The sequence below is a fragment of the Cyanistes caeruleus genome, chromosome 20, assembly GCF_971803275.1.
Source record: "Cyanistes caeruleus chromosome 20, bCyaCae1.hap1.1, whole genome shotgun sequence".
Classification (NCBI taxonomy): domain Eukaryota; kingdom Metazoa; phylum Chordata; class Aves; order Passeriformes; family Paridae; genus Cyanistes; species Cyanistes caeruleus.
In genome coordinates, this window is record NC_141720.1 from 9,303,396 (window position 1) to 9,318,120 (window position 14,725).

The 14,725-nt window shown below is 48.8% G+C and overlaps 1 protein-coding gene across 4 annotated transcripts in view; it reads left to right on the forward strand.

Moving 5' to 3' along the window:
- Positions 1 to 6,166: 6,166 nt before the first annotated feature.
- NEK6 (NIMA related kinase 6) overlaps positions 6,167 to 14,725 on the forward strand; it is a 123,836-nt gene continuing 115,277 nt past the window's right edge. For 2 of the 4 annotated variants that reach the window (XM_086858561.1, XM_086858565.1), the window contains exon 1: positions 6,167 to 6,843. The gene's annotated coding sequence lies outside the window, so the exon portion shown is untranslated. The remainder of the gene's footprint in view (positions 6,844 to 14,725) is intronic. The other 2 variants (XM_086858563.1, XM_086858566.1) reach the window with 1 other exon arrangement.

Here is a 14,725-nt window from a genome sequence, read left to right on the forward strand (position 1 = left end):
TCTCAGTTTGGGGGATTCTTACCAGGAGCTTGTGAGAGAAATGTTGAAAAGGGATTTTTCCAGGTTGCCTTTTCCGTCTTCCTGCTGCATTAGCTGCAGGTGGTGAAGCTGCTGTTTCGGCATTTCTTCTTCAAAAGCTACATCACGTAATATCGCTGAGATCACAAGGAGATGAGGAGAAAAATGGCCCTATAGGATTTTTGTTAAAAAAGGATCCATCCATAAAAGATGAAAGGTTAAATTGCTTTTAGAAATACAGCAGCGTTTAAACAGGTGAGGATCCTCAGAAACGGAGTTGGGATTCAATAAAGTAGCCATGCAGAAGGGCAGGAGAAGGCCTTTCTTTGGAGGGAAATGTCACACTTTAGTGTTAATAAAATGTCTAGTGGTATAATAATAATGATAGCAATCAGGAGTCTTTATTTTTCACCTGGCAGGGCTGGTTCATGGGTGTTTTTTCAAAGCTACCTGCAATTCAGGAAAGAACAAAAAAAGAATCAGGCATGCATTGACTGAAAAATATCAGAGTGGAAGAGAAGAGAGCCAGAGCAGCCCAAGACTCCTGAATGTTACTGGGGAGATGAAGAGTGCTGCTCCCAGGTGGCAGGACATTTTCTTCCTCAGCTTTTTAGATGTTGCCTCCTCGCAGCTGTGTTGTAAAGACATCGCAGGAGATTTACAATCCTAAAAGAACATACAATGAAAATGTCAAAAGGAAAAGGCAATTGCAAACAATGGTTTTGCTCTAGACTGGCCCCCTCTATACGCTCCTTACTGGTGATGTAGCACAAAGGCAATGAGCACACGGCATTAGCTACTCTTGCAGCTCTTGTATTTGTCAGGTTTGATGTGTCAGAAGTTGGTGGAACAAAATTTGTTCCCCACCTGCGTAGATGTCACTTACAGCTTTCTGTGGAAAGAGAGGAAGAGCAGGAAACATTGGTCTTTTAGGGGCAGACAGTGACATCAGAGAGGATAATATATAACGCACCAAGAGGTCTAATTATTGATTATCTGTACACACAAAAATGTAGGAATATCACTTTTCTTGCCTGACCTCTTTTTCCCACTAGCAGTTCCAGGGCTCTGCTGGCTGTGCCTCTGTGGCACCTGGCTGCTCTGGCACCCCAGCACGGGGCAGGGCAGAGTGGGCAGCGCAGATGCTCCCAGCAGTGTGTGACAGTCTGGCATGTGAGGAGCTGCCAGCCCTGCAGCGCTCACATGTGTGGAGCTGAGCCAGGCCACACATCTGGAAGGGCCAGGCTGCTGCCTCCCAGAGAACTAATAGGCTGCAGGGGCTTCTCTGCTCTAAACTCTCCTCTTGGCCTCGTGCAGCAGCTGGCTGTGTTAGCTGGAGAATTAATATTTGTACTTTAATATTAACGTCAGATCACATACTCCAACCCCAGGAGCCAAGGCTCTTGAACAGTGCTTGCACGATGCAGCCACAAGCACTCACTCCAGTGTTTTCTTTAAGAGACTCCTCAACCACAGATTTGCTGCTCATGCTGGCCCAGAGTGTGTGTTGATGGGGAAGGTGCCAGCTCTTGTCAGTCACTAGTGTTGTCATGAATTAGCAGGGGCCACACAGGGTACAGCCATACGTGTCAGCCTTGTGAATGAGCGCTGGAGCAAGATGCGAGAATGTGAGATCCTGCTAAGACAAAGTAGCAGGGAGGAAAGGAGCTGGCCCAGGGGCTGGTAGGTGCTGCTCATCCAGCATGCCCAAAGCACAAGCTGCATTCCCCCATCCAGTTGCAGCATTGAGACTTGGTGACAGAAGTGCTCCTGCAGCAGCTGGAAACATGGGGGAGATTTTTGGTGTCAGCAAGGCTTTGTCCTTGGGTTTTGTGGAAAGCAGTGGGTTTGTGTGTATTGGGACAAATAAAATCCAATAACTCAGGTCAAAGTGTGCACCAGGTGATAGGAGTGAAACTGCCCCGGTTTGTTTGCGTGATAGAGCTTCTGTCATCCGGAGCTGGAGGCTCTTGGGCAGGTTTTGGCTTGGTGCCTCAGAACACATAGCCCTTGTTGGGTTTTACAGCCAGTTAAACTCTAGACATGTTTCTGTGACAAGCTGACTCACCAGTCTCTTCCACCCCTCTGGCTCTACTTCTAACAACTTGCATGATTTTGTCACATGCCATTGGACAATTTCTGGTTTTTCTTAAAGCCCAGCTGCTGGACTCAAGACACTGTGTGACGAAATGTAGTTGAGACAGCAGGGAAAAAAAAAAAAAATCCCAGCACTTATTCTTAGTTTTTATTTATTTTAGTTGATGTTTAGTGCTTTGAGTTAGTGTTTTGCGGGCTTGCGAATGCAAATGCATCAGTTTTAAAAGCACTTATTTCTAACAGTGAAAGAAATCTCACACAGTGGTAGAAGTTAGAAACATTAGGGAAAGTCTAGTGAGACTAGAAACCCTCTGCAGTGTGTGCTGCTCATCTTTCAGCTGTTACACCTTTCGCAGCCCATCGTAGCTGCTGTGGGGCGTGGAGCAAACATCCAGCGTTTGTTGCTGTGTGTCCAGCACAGCCTGGAGCTGCCTGAGTGCTCTCGCTGTTGATTCAGCAGCAGCACACTTGGGAGAGCTCTGGACTTATCTTTTGCCAGGGTAGCGTGTCTTTGTGACTAATTCTGATCCAGGATTTTCCTGGAAAAGAAAATAACCCTGTGTCTGCCCGGATCTGTGTTGTGCTGCACATCTAGTTATTTGTGTATGTGGGTCAAATTCCTTTGCTTCCCAGTGTCCTCTGGTAGGCACACAGTGAAGGATGTAGAATAAATTTACACCCCAAAATCAGAAGCCAGATTACTTTTTAGAAGAACATTAGACAATTTTCATTCTGAAACTTATATGGTGTGGAAATAAAAAGAAGTGAGAAAAAAGAGTTTATGGGTTTTGAGCAAAAGATGGTGTTGGCTCGGAAATTTCACTGATGAGGTATTTGCTATTGAACATCATGACTTTGTTCCACCAGAGCTCAGGACAGCAGAGTTCAGCTCATGCTGCAAGGCTCCTGGAGGCTTTTCTCTTCATCCTCCTTGGAGTGATGCTGTGCACAGGTGGGGTGTGACGCTGGCTGCTCCGAAATTTCTCAGTGCTCCATTCCAGCAGTGTTTAGGTTTGGCTGTAAAAATGTAGGTATACTGTCACATCATGAAAAAACATGCGAGAAGGGACAGTGCCACTCCTGGGTACAGCACTGGCAGCACAGTGGAACTCTCACCTGTCAGCTCTGACTGAAGGGGCAGAAGGAACCAGCAGAAATTCTGCACTTCCAGAGGTGCCTCCAGACCGAAGAACATCTCAAGGATACAGAAGGAGGTATTCATTGTACAGATGTACATATTAAACAATGTGCTTGTGTGGATTGTTGGTTTTGAAAACGAAAAGAAGCACAAATGTGACAGGAGGACTGTTCTGACTCTCTTGGCCAGCTGTCCGTGTCAGCCGCCCGGGGCTGTGGGTGGCCCTGGCAGGGGTGGTGAGCCCCGGGTGCTGCTGTGAGCTGTGCTCCCTCGGGACAGAGAGGGGCAGAGAGGGGCAGGAAGGGGCAGAGAAGGGCAGGAAGGGGCAGAGAAGGGCAGGAAGGGGCAGAGAGGGACAGGAAGGGGCAGAGAGGGGCAGAGAGGGACAGAGAGGGGCAGGAAGGGGCCGGAAGGGGCAGGAAGGGGCAGGAAGGAGCAGAGAGGGACAGGAAGGGGCAGAGAGGGACAGAGAGGGGCAGGAAGGGGCAGAGAGGGGCAGGAAGGGGCAGAGAAGGGCAGGAAGGGGCAGGAAGGGGCAGAGAGGGACAGAGAGGGGCAGGAAGGGGCAGAGAGGGGCAGGAAGGGGCAGAGAGGGGCAGGAAGGGGCAGAGAAGGGCAGGAAGGGGCAGGAAGGGGCAGGAAGGGGCAGAGGCACCTCCCGGCACCGGCACCACGCTCCGGCAGCCCCACTCCTCCTTCCAACGCAGGCAGCACCGCGGGGCTGCCCCGGCACTACGGACCTGGGGCTCCACTGACCCGACAGCTTTTACAGCCACTGGAGAACCTCCCTTGTGGATTCCTTCGGAGCTCCGCTGCCTCTGCTCCTCCTCGCTCTCACCAGCACTTTCTCTGGGAACTGGAGAGGCTGAGGCGAATAATAGATACAAATCATGACCAAAGAAGGAATGATTGTCATTGCAAAAATGTATTTATTAATGATCTTCACATAATTCTCTGGGAGTGATATTCTGCAAGACAGAATTGTGATAGATTTTTCACCAAATGGGAATATTTCCCTCCAGAAATGTGTAGCATTAAAGGGAGTGAAGAAGCTGAATGTGTTTCCACCAGTCAGGAAAATGACGGATCAGGGACAAGAGACAATACATTAGTAAACAATATAAAAAATGTACATTTTGTCATTTTGTATTCCTGAGTTATTCTAAATCTGTGAATAAATCGAGAGCTTAAAGTCTCTGGAGCTGTTTTGAAGTCTCTTGCTTTCTATAAATATTGCATTTGCCTCAAGTAAGAATTTCTGACATGTATTAAAAAAATATACATTAGTAAAGCTTATAAAATAGATATTTGGAATGCTGTTATTGTTATTTTTTATTAAAAATACAGTTTAATGGAACAATTGAGTTCTACTTCAAAGTGTCAAAATTATTTTTCATGCTTTTTTCCCTATGTTCTTTGAACTTTACAGTTGAAGCTCTAATTTCCTGCTTTCTGATTTTGTCCCTGTTTGAAGCAGTCATTCCCCTGCACAGATATCGCTCTCTGCTTCCCTTGCTCCAGTGGGATCCTCGTGCTGGGGGCTGGTGGCAGCTGGCCCTGATTAGCTGAGCTGGGAAGGTCAGGTCCAGCGTGGCCTGTGGACAGCTGGACAGTGTCACCTCTCTGGAGCAGAGCTGAGGAACATCTTACAGCTGCTCCCGGGGTTCTCACGGGGAACTTCAGGGGAAAGCAGTGCCCAGCATGAGCCATGCCCTTGGCCAGCCTCACCAGAGGGGGTGAGCACGGGTCTGTAGCAAACTGACAAGTGTGGCTGCAGGGGGCAAGTCCTGAGTGTGATGGCACTGAGAAAACAGCTCCAGATTCTCCCCTCTGTGACCCGGTTCTCTTGCCCTTTGTTTCACACAGCCTGCAGAGGAGCTGATGGTTATTGTGTTCTTGCAGCGTTCAGTCCAAGTAAAGTCCAGAATGCTGTTTTTTTGTGACACTGATCATGTACTGAGCTGACCTCCAGCTCAGGCCACTGGCACCGTGTCTGATTGCACATCCCATATGGAGCTGGCATTAGGCAGCAATGCTGGATGTCCTGGCAAGGAGCGGCGAGGGGCAGTGTTAGTGTGCCCTGCCATCACCTGCGCGCCCTTTCTGCCAGGTGCCCGCATATTTCAACACTCGGAGCATGTCTCAGTAAGCCCTGGAGCAGAGGCAGCTCTGGAAGAACACTCCGTGTTTCTGAGCTCTGCAGCCGTTTTCCTCATGGTCACAACATCGCGAGCAGCCGCTCAGGGCACTTGGCTCGGTGCTGGAACAGCCAGGAGCTGCGAGAGCCTCTGGTGAACTTGGCCAAAGACAGAACACGTACTGCAGCCATGGCCTTACACAGAATTGCATGCTCTGTACTCCACCTGCAGAATCACTTGGTTAAGGGAAAAAATTAAGGGAATCTTTTACAGAAAAAAAATATTTGTAATTTCCTTGTTGTCAGTAACTTCACCTGGAGCAGTTTTAAGAATTTTCTGGAGAAAACAGTTACAGCTTTAGTTCCAGAAATACACAGACTGATGCTGAAACTTGCAAGCAACTGACATGAACAGAACGCGCTTAACCGAACAGAAAACAAAGTCAATGAACAAAACACAACGTAAATAAACAAAGCACAATGTAAATGACCAGAACAGGGGAGGGGAGAGGCTGCAGCCGACACACCGGAGGTTTTATGTGGGTGTTATCTGCGCTATGTGGCACCAGTCTGAACCATAGCAGTAATATCAAAGAGCTCTTCAACTTATTCATAATTAGCAGTGGGAATGCCCAGGCTTCGTTTTGCGCTCACAAAGGACCAGGGGCTGCGTCGAAGGGAACTGGAACTCTTTAATTAACTCCTTTCTAGAGCTTTCTTTTGTTGAGGTTTGCAGGCCCTGTGTTGCTCGCTGATGGAGCTCCCTGTTCCCCCTCGGGACTCGGTGCTGGGGCGGCCGTTCCGGGGCCCCGGGGCAGAGCGCGATGGGAGCGGCGGGCCCCGCTCTGCTCCCCAGCCCCGCGGGGGCTCCACACGCCGCTGCCCCCGGCCGGCCGCGCCCGTGAGGGCATCGGCTCCTCCGCAGCCCCGCGGGGTTCCAGCGCTGCCCTGCGGAAGGTGCCGGCGGGTTCTGGAGCCGCAGCGGGTCCCGCTGTGAGGAGGCGCGGCCGGGCCGGCAGGCGTTGCCCACCACAGGCTGCCCACAACGGCTGCACGGGGCTGTGGACGCCGCTCTGAGGGGACGCCGGGCTCGTGAGGCCGCCGTGTTCCGATCAGCAGCGTCCCACAGGGTTCGGGGCCCTGAGGGGCTGCCGGCAGGGAGCCGCGGCATTCCTCAGGTGCAAGGGGCTTGGATGAGCTAGTGGCCTCTGCAAAGGGAGTGATTTATCCTCAAGGGGAGGAGATCCCACAAGTCGCTTGAGCACGGTGACCGCTCGCGCGGCGGCAGCTGTGGAACCTCCGTGAGGCGCCAGCCCTGCGCGGTGCCCTGAGGGGAACGGCCGTGGCGCGGGCACGGCAGGGCAGCACAGGCCGTGCCGCGGGGAGCAGCGGAGCAGCAGGCGGCCTGCGGTGGGCACCACATGAGGAAACAGCGCCCAGAAGCCCACACCAGGTAAGGCTGGAGTGGAAAGCGGCTGGAGGTGTGTGTGGGTTGTGGCTCCGTGGCTCCCCGAGATGGGCTTGGCCCTGCTCGGGGCAGGCGGAGGCCATGGGGGCCTGGCTAGAGATGCACAGGCGCCTGAAACTTGGGCTGGCAGGGTCACGGTCCTTTATTGAGAGGGACGTGGGGTTTTGGCGTGTGTCACACCTGGACCCCACGGAGATCGGCGGCCGCCGGGCAGGCAGATGGCAGCGGGAGCAGGGCTGTGGGCAGGGAGGGGTTTGCCGTGGAGCGGAGTTCAGCTGTACTTCAGTGCTGATTTAAAACAAGGGTTTGTGGAAGTCGTGTATCCCTGACTGCTCTGCGCTTTGGCTGTGTTTCAGGAGGTGCTGGCGCTCCTCGTTTCGCACCCGCCGCAAGGTGCGAGGGCCCGGCAGTGCTGGCAGGTGCCGGCTTCGGCTGCCCGAGGTGTGCGGGCGCTTGCCGGCCGGGCCGGGGCACGGGGAGGGAATAGGGAGATACCTGCATACACCGGCTGCCAGGGAGAGCTGGGAAAGAAGCAAATGACCTCTATGTCCAGGCAAAGACAGCACACAAAATAACCTCCTGCACGGAGGTTTTCTTTCTGCCTTTTAAATGCCAGAGCGGCCCGGTGTGGGACAGTGCTGGAGGCAGGCCCAGCAGGGTCAGGGGTGCTCAGGTGCTGGGATTGAGCAGGTTAAAGAAAGAACTGGTGACATGTCACTCTGAAATCTGGAGAGCTAATAGCCTGTCATGAGACTCAGTAAACCTCATTTTGACCAAAGGACTCCAGCATGCTGGGTATCCACTTATTTTCTGATGCTTTCACGCAACAAATCTGCACCAGAGCATTGGAAAGTGTGAGGTTAGGTGCAGAGATGTTCTCTTCATGCAGTTATGTGAATTGCATCATTATATTTCGCTTAGTTTTTGTCCACTGCCCACTTGAGTTAGTGACTAAGGATTTCAAGGCTAGGCATGCAAATTAAAGCAAGAGCTGCTATTGTTTTTTCAGATACCTGTCAGCTCTTCTTACTCAACTTAACGCAGACTGAATTTGAAAGCAGAGGAGCCAGGGCTGTGGTGTTCCTGGCAGAATGATAGCTGACAGGCTCCTCACAGCTCCAGAATCAGAGTCATGTCTGACACAGAGGAACATGTGTTGGCAACCTTGCTTGAGCCACGTTTCCAGAGCTGTAAAGAAACTGGAGCATTTCCAGGGGATGACAGAAAAGCTGCTGTTTCAGGGGAGAGCCAGAGGCCATGCCATTGTCATTCTTCTCTGTTTGGCAATCTGCTCAGATTCCTTGGAAGAGCACCTCAGAGAATTTATGGGACAGGAGAAGTAATAAAAGTTAAAGTGATGGCCCAGGACTAGAAAGAAACTTATTAATGCAACATTTATGGCTACAAAGGTGCTCCTGCCCTGCATGGACTTGCTGTCATTATTTTGGGGGGCAGAATAGTGCTGCTGGGGCACAGTCTGTGATGAAAACCACAGTGTGCAAGACAAGAGCTCTTATTTACTTGTTCTTTGAGAATCTGGCGCTGGTGGATGCTGGTGTCCCCTCCATGAGGTGCTTGTCATCCTGTGTGTACTGTGAGTGCATGGTGAGTGCTGCCAGGGGTACTGCGACAGATGGAAAGATCCTGCTTAGTACCAGTGATTCACAATGCTTTGCTTTGCTCAAGATGCATCTGGAAAGCTTCCCAGATTATACATCTGCCCCTTTGACACTGAAGCAGCAGCGCAAGTAGGAGGCCAGAAGGAACAGAAAACAGATTTAGTCTGGGCTGTTCTTTGGGGCAGGGATTGTCTGTCTCCATGCTTGGAAAGCAACTGGAAAGCTACCGTAGCCCTGAACAATTCCTACAGCAATTGCAGGAGAGCTGGGTGCCAGCAAATTGCAAATGTGGGGTACTGGAAAAAGCAAGAAGTTCCAGTGCTGGAACTGAAATTGTTGATGCCCCATCCCTGCCAATGTTCAGGCTGGATGGGCCTTGGAGTGACCTGGTCCCTGCCCATGGCAGGGGTGAGGAACAAGATGGTTTTTAAGGCATTTTCCAACCCATCATTCTATGATTGTTTCATTAGTTTAATTGTGATATGATTTATAAGAATATAAATTTATTTTAAAGCAAATACAGCACAGGTGTGCGGGCCTTGCCTGAGCTTTGCTTCTTAGGAAGGTGAGACCAGAAAAGTTCCTTATTCTTCATTGTCCAGACTTCTGATACAGAGCAACCTGCCCCATATTAACTTTTGCATTTCTCATCAAGATGCAACAGACTTTAAATAGCATGTGCATGACTGACTCTTTTTTTTTTTTACTCCTATGGAGGCTGATATACAAAGTACCTCAAGTGGCAGCTGTCACCAGTGAGGTGGCATTTTTCTTCACTGAGGCTGACAGCAGCTGTCCAGGAGAAGTATGAATGGAATGAGAATGACATCATGTTTATTCAGGAATGACATTCCCAGCCATGGATCAGTGTCAGCAATATTTTGATAAGTTTTAGAATGAGAAAACATTTCTTGAAATGTTCCCTGATTTATCCTTTGTAAAATACACAACACAAAAAATAATTGAAGAGATTGCATCAGGACAAAGCAGGGCTTGCCTATCCTATGTTTCCACACAGTGTTTTATCCGTGCTGCAGACAGTCCAGGCACCAGGACTCACAGCAGCTTTAACTCTTGCCAGCCCAGCTGCTTCACTCCACATGCTTTTCCCTCTGCTGCTCCTCGCCCCGGCCCAGTTTGGAACTGGGCACAGTGGATTTCATTGCTGTCAAAGACAATGAGTAGCTGTAAGGGAAGTCAGTCTGCCAGAGCAAAGGAAGGCTGGACTGGCTTTTAGGATTAGCTTTTAGGATACTGGGACAGAAATAGGAACAACTTGGCTTGGTTCCTTACAGTGCAACCAATGGGACTGATATCTTAAATATATATAGATAGTTCAGTCAGGGTTATCATCTGATGACTGATGAGTCTTTTTGTGGTTGACTGGCCTGGATAAAATCTCTTCTGCTGCTAGAAGCTGTTCATCCTGAAGCCTAATGAAAAGTTTAAAGGCACTAAGGACACAGCCCAGTGGATTTGAACACCTGAGTCCCACAGACGTGGAGATCTTGTTTTTATGTTTATTGTATTGCTTCTTGTGAACTCTCTTACCATAATGGTACAAGTTGCCTCCTTTACTGCTATGATCACATTTTCTGGTAATTTTTTTTATGTCTGGGCTCCTTAATTACATTTTTGTTAATATGCACACACTGAGTTCTGATCCTTTCTCAGGTCTAGCCACCCAGGCCCCTCTCCCCAACCACATTTTAAGCATTGTTTGAAAACTGGCTGGCAGGGCCACCCACATCAGGAGAGAGCCCAGAATGAGCCCTTGGCTGGAATTGCAGCACAGGTTGCTGCAGGCTTTGTTGTTGCTCTCTGACATTAGCTAAGAGCTGATTGTTATTGTTGTCAGTAGGCTCAAAATTAGTCCTGAGACACCTGCCTTTTCAGAGGTTCTGACTTGCCCTCTTGTGCCTCTGTCAGTCAGTCAGACACCACTGTAAGTGCTGACAGGTCAGGGAGACAAATGTTGGTCTGAATTTTCATTCTGTCTGTAAAATTTGAAGATTTGTGTGTGTGTGCCTAGTCAGAGACATAAAGCAGGAGGACATGCAAGGGTGACCTCACTGCAACTAATACTATAGCTGAACTGAAAAGAAATAAGCCCACTGAGTGTCGGAGTCAGATGTGCAGCCGGGTGTTAACTTTGCAGCTTTAAATGTGTTTGTTCAGTTGTGATCTCCTTCTCATTCTCTCTCTCGCCTCCAACCTTGGTTCTCTCATGGTATCAGATTCAACAGGGCTATATTTAATTTGAGTTCAACAGAAGGGCTTATTTAAATATAAACTTTGGGCATGACAGCGCCCTGGCTCAATGTGTGAGAAGATGGATGTATGGAAGCAGTTGGTGTCTGGAGAAGGGTGGGAGGAGGTCACAGCGTGCCCCGGGAGCAGCCAGTGCAAACAGCAGATGGGCACCTTACCCCCACCACAGCCTGACCTCTGGGCCAGTGGGTACCTGCAAACACCCTCTCGAGGTGATGTGACAGTCCAGCACAGGTCTCACTCAGTGAGAACCCGTCCAGTGTCTCGAGCTGAGCAGATCTCCAGAGCCACCTGATCCCGGTGTTGAACTGAACGAGGCCACCCCGTGAGCTGGGCCCTGGGTCCGGTGTCACCTGGAGCTTGTCAGGAGCATCACAGCGGGAAGGGTTTCCTGTAGTGCCTCGTGGTGATGGCTGGGAGAGGGATGCCTGAAGGTGTGGCTGGCTCTGGGGGAGCTGCTTTCCTTCTGATGCGGATTCTGGGCAGGTGTCAGTTGCTGCAGTCAGGCTGGAAAGCAAACCATCAACAACTGAGTACAGGAGGAGATGTTTCAGGGAAATGTTCCACTGCAGCCTGAAGAGGATTATTATTACCAACTGAAGGGATTTTGTCTTATATTCTGTAGGTTGTTTCACACCATTTTTTTTAAATCTCAGAATTTCTTTCTAAAAGAAGAAATATTTTCATGCATCGTCATTTGCATTAACATATAAAATGCCTTTTCTGACTAAAACTACACCATTATCATGAACTTGCTTCTAGTTTTGACTACGGGAGGAGCTGGAATGTAGAATACATAGAATCCATGAATTGATGCACGGTATGTCAGAAATTCCTGTGTTACACATACAAGTGTTCCTTTTCCCATAGCAGAAAAAAGAACTATAAAGAAATATACAGTATTCATCTAATTTACATTTCTAGCTACACAGCTTGGGGAGGTGTTGGGAAAGAGCAAAAGCAGTGGCTAAAAACTCTGGCTTTATGATCACCAAGTTTGCAGAGTGAGAAGCTGTTCCTCTGAGTGTTGAATGAGTCTTACATTAAATGCTGAGGAAGCGGCTGTTTCATCTGTGCAAGCTGTCCTACTCTGGAAAACAGATTACTTGGTTGATCGCTTTACAACCACATGCTAAACATTCTAAACAATTTATGCATTTAAATTGTATGTTTTTCTCTCTCAAAACTTGCTACTCTGCAATGTTCCACAGATCTTGTTTATAACACATTCATCTAAAATTATCTCAGTGCATACAGCACCCTCCTATAGAACAGATGCTATGTAACCTGAAGTTCTGTTTTGATCTCAAATCGACGTGTTTAAGCTACTTGTGTGAATTATAAATTGAAACTAAACTAAGAAAATGAAATTGTGTTTTTTGCCATGATGCTTCCACAGTTCAATAGTTCTATTCATTTTGGTGTGATACTTACAGTTGCTATTTAAGGTTTAACTATTTTGGTATTTAAGGATCTTCTGGGTTATCCTTGAAAAAAAATCTCTAAAAATTAACCTTTCCCAGCAACATTACTGAACTTTTGCAGGGTATCTTCTCAGTTTGTTTTTTGCATCACTTCTGAATTTAGACGAGATTTATATACAAGAGACATTTTCCTTTGTAATTAGCCTACTTATATGTCTTCATGCATCTTGAAAGGATGGCTAAGTATCTCAGGAGATTAGCACTTGCATCCTGGGGCCTTTTCATAGCTAAATCACTGGTTATCATCCTCACATAATTATTCATACTTATTTACTATTTATATTACAGTAATTCCTAAAGGAATCTCCCAGGTTGGGCTCTGTGTGCTAGGTGCTGTAGGTGCACGGATGAGATACGTGGGCAGCACAGACCTCCATACTGCTCTATGAATCTCTGCTTTGTAGGGAGATCACATTTTGCAGCCCCACTAAGCAGAGAGGATGGCTGCCCCTTTGCTCCTGTCCAAATTCCTGGCCTGCCAAGCTGGCCTTTACCCTGTTTAGAGACTCTGGAAAAGGTTTCCTCTGCACTGTTCTGGCATTGTAACTTGATTTTTGAAGCCTCAAAATATTTCAGTTTCTTATGGTCTCAGGTTTTCCTAAAAAGGAAAGAAACTGATTTCTCCTCCCAGAAGCTTCTGGCTTATAATAGAGCAGTGTCTTTTCACTGCCTCTCTTAAAAATGTCTTTTGGACACCAATGCTCCTTTATGAGAAGACGTCATGTTTTTATATAAGAATGAAGAGCTGAAACTAGGATTGCTTCAAAACAGAAGCATCGCTTCCTCATCACATCAAACATTCACTTTTGCTCCAATGTTTCACAATGGGAAACAAACGCATAATCAAGGCAGGGGCAGTAACAACAACAAACCTTGTACCGGGTTTCCCCCAAAGCTGAGGCATTGCAAACTCTTTGCCTCTTCAGACCCCTGCAGGGACCCACAAGAACTGGTTCTTTGCCGGCATTCCCTGGGTTTATGGGAATTGTGTTTCCTGCTTCCTCATCCCTCCTGCAGTGAGTAGATGTGGCAGCTCCTAGCTGTGATCCTGACATTGCTGGGGGCTTGTGCCTGCAGGTCTGTGGGAATGAGGGGGATGAAGGTGAGTGAGAAGGAGAGGAAACACTTGCTATCAGTGGAAAAACTACAAAAGCAAATAACGATGCTGTGGCCAGAACTTCCAGCCAGGTGCAATGAAAACCCAGGAACAAGGAGGCACCTAGCAAGAGCCTGCTGCTGGCACACAGCAAACAGATGGTGCAGACAACCTGCCCGGCCATGGTGTCAGCTTCCCCAGGGCTCCCAGCATCAGCCAACGTGTGCTGCAAGGCCGTGGGACTTAGTGAGGTCATTAGTCACTTCCAGAGGTGAACAGCTCTGCCTGCCCTGCACGCCAGGGACACCAGCCCAGGCTCAACCTTGTGATGGGGAGGGAGGAAAGAGTTGGAGAGAAGTGATAGCTGCAGGCCCTGGCTCTGCTGGTGAGAGTTCATTCACAGCTCTGTTCTGGGGAGGCTGAGGGACTGCATGAATGGAGAGGGCTGGTGCAGCCATGCTGGAAGGAATATAAGGAAACTGCTTTTGCATCCAGCACAGTTCCAGAAGGACCATGGCTGGGTGAGCAGAATGTGCGTTTTCCTGTTGGCTATTGTTTAATTAGGCTGTTGCTTATGCTGACACTGTGTATTTTCTTTGCTCTATCTCCTTTCCTTCTTTATTATTTCCTACTTTGGTTTGATGTTGTTGGTATATAAAATTTAAAGAGCTCTAAATTTTTTTAAAGGCCCCTAAAGGGAGCCGTGCTTTTTTTGTGTTAAAGTCATTACATGAACACCTGTGAACTGTTGAGTTTAATTGGGCTACAGCTGTTGGGGAGCGAGGGGGGATTTATTGGTTTGATTGGCTGTCTTCAGATTGCGGTGTGTTGTCATGCACTGCCCTTCCAACATGTCTCTTTAAACAGAAGCACGTGTGCACATCAGGTACTTACAGGGACATCTGAGGGATGGGCCTGTCAGAGCAGAGTGGATGGTGTGGCCTGTGAGGATGCAAAGGCAGCCAGTAGAGAGCATGGGAAAGCTGTGTCAGCTGGGGGAGCAGCAGATGGCTGGCCAAGCTCCCAGAGACATTTCTGAGCGCTGACTGATCGTGCCGTGGGGTTCCTGGGCAGTGCTGGAGAGGACAGGATGCTTCCTAGTGGGAAAGTGAGGTCCTGTCTGGAACGTCCCAGGTCTGTGTGCACAGCAGCAGAGGTCACATAAGAACTGTCTCTACTGAGGAGGCATGTAGCAGGAACCAGGGCACCTCTGGGTGAGGAAGTCCTCCTGATAGGAAGAGGGATCTCATGCACAGCTAGGGCAGGCACCTCAGCTCCACAGGAAATACAGACTCCATGTTCCACAGGGACAGGGAGGAGCCGTGAGGAAACCACCATGGTACCCCTGAGTACCACACAGGCAGCCTGTGTTTGCTTCGTTCTTCCGTGCAAGGTTT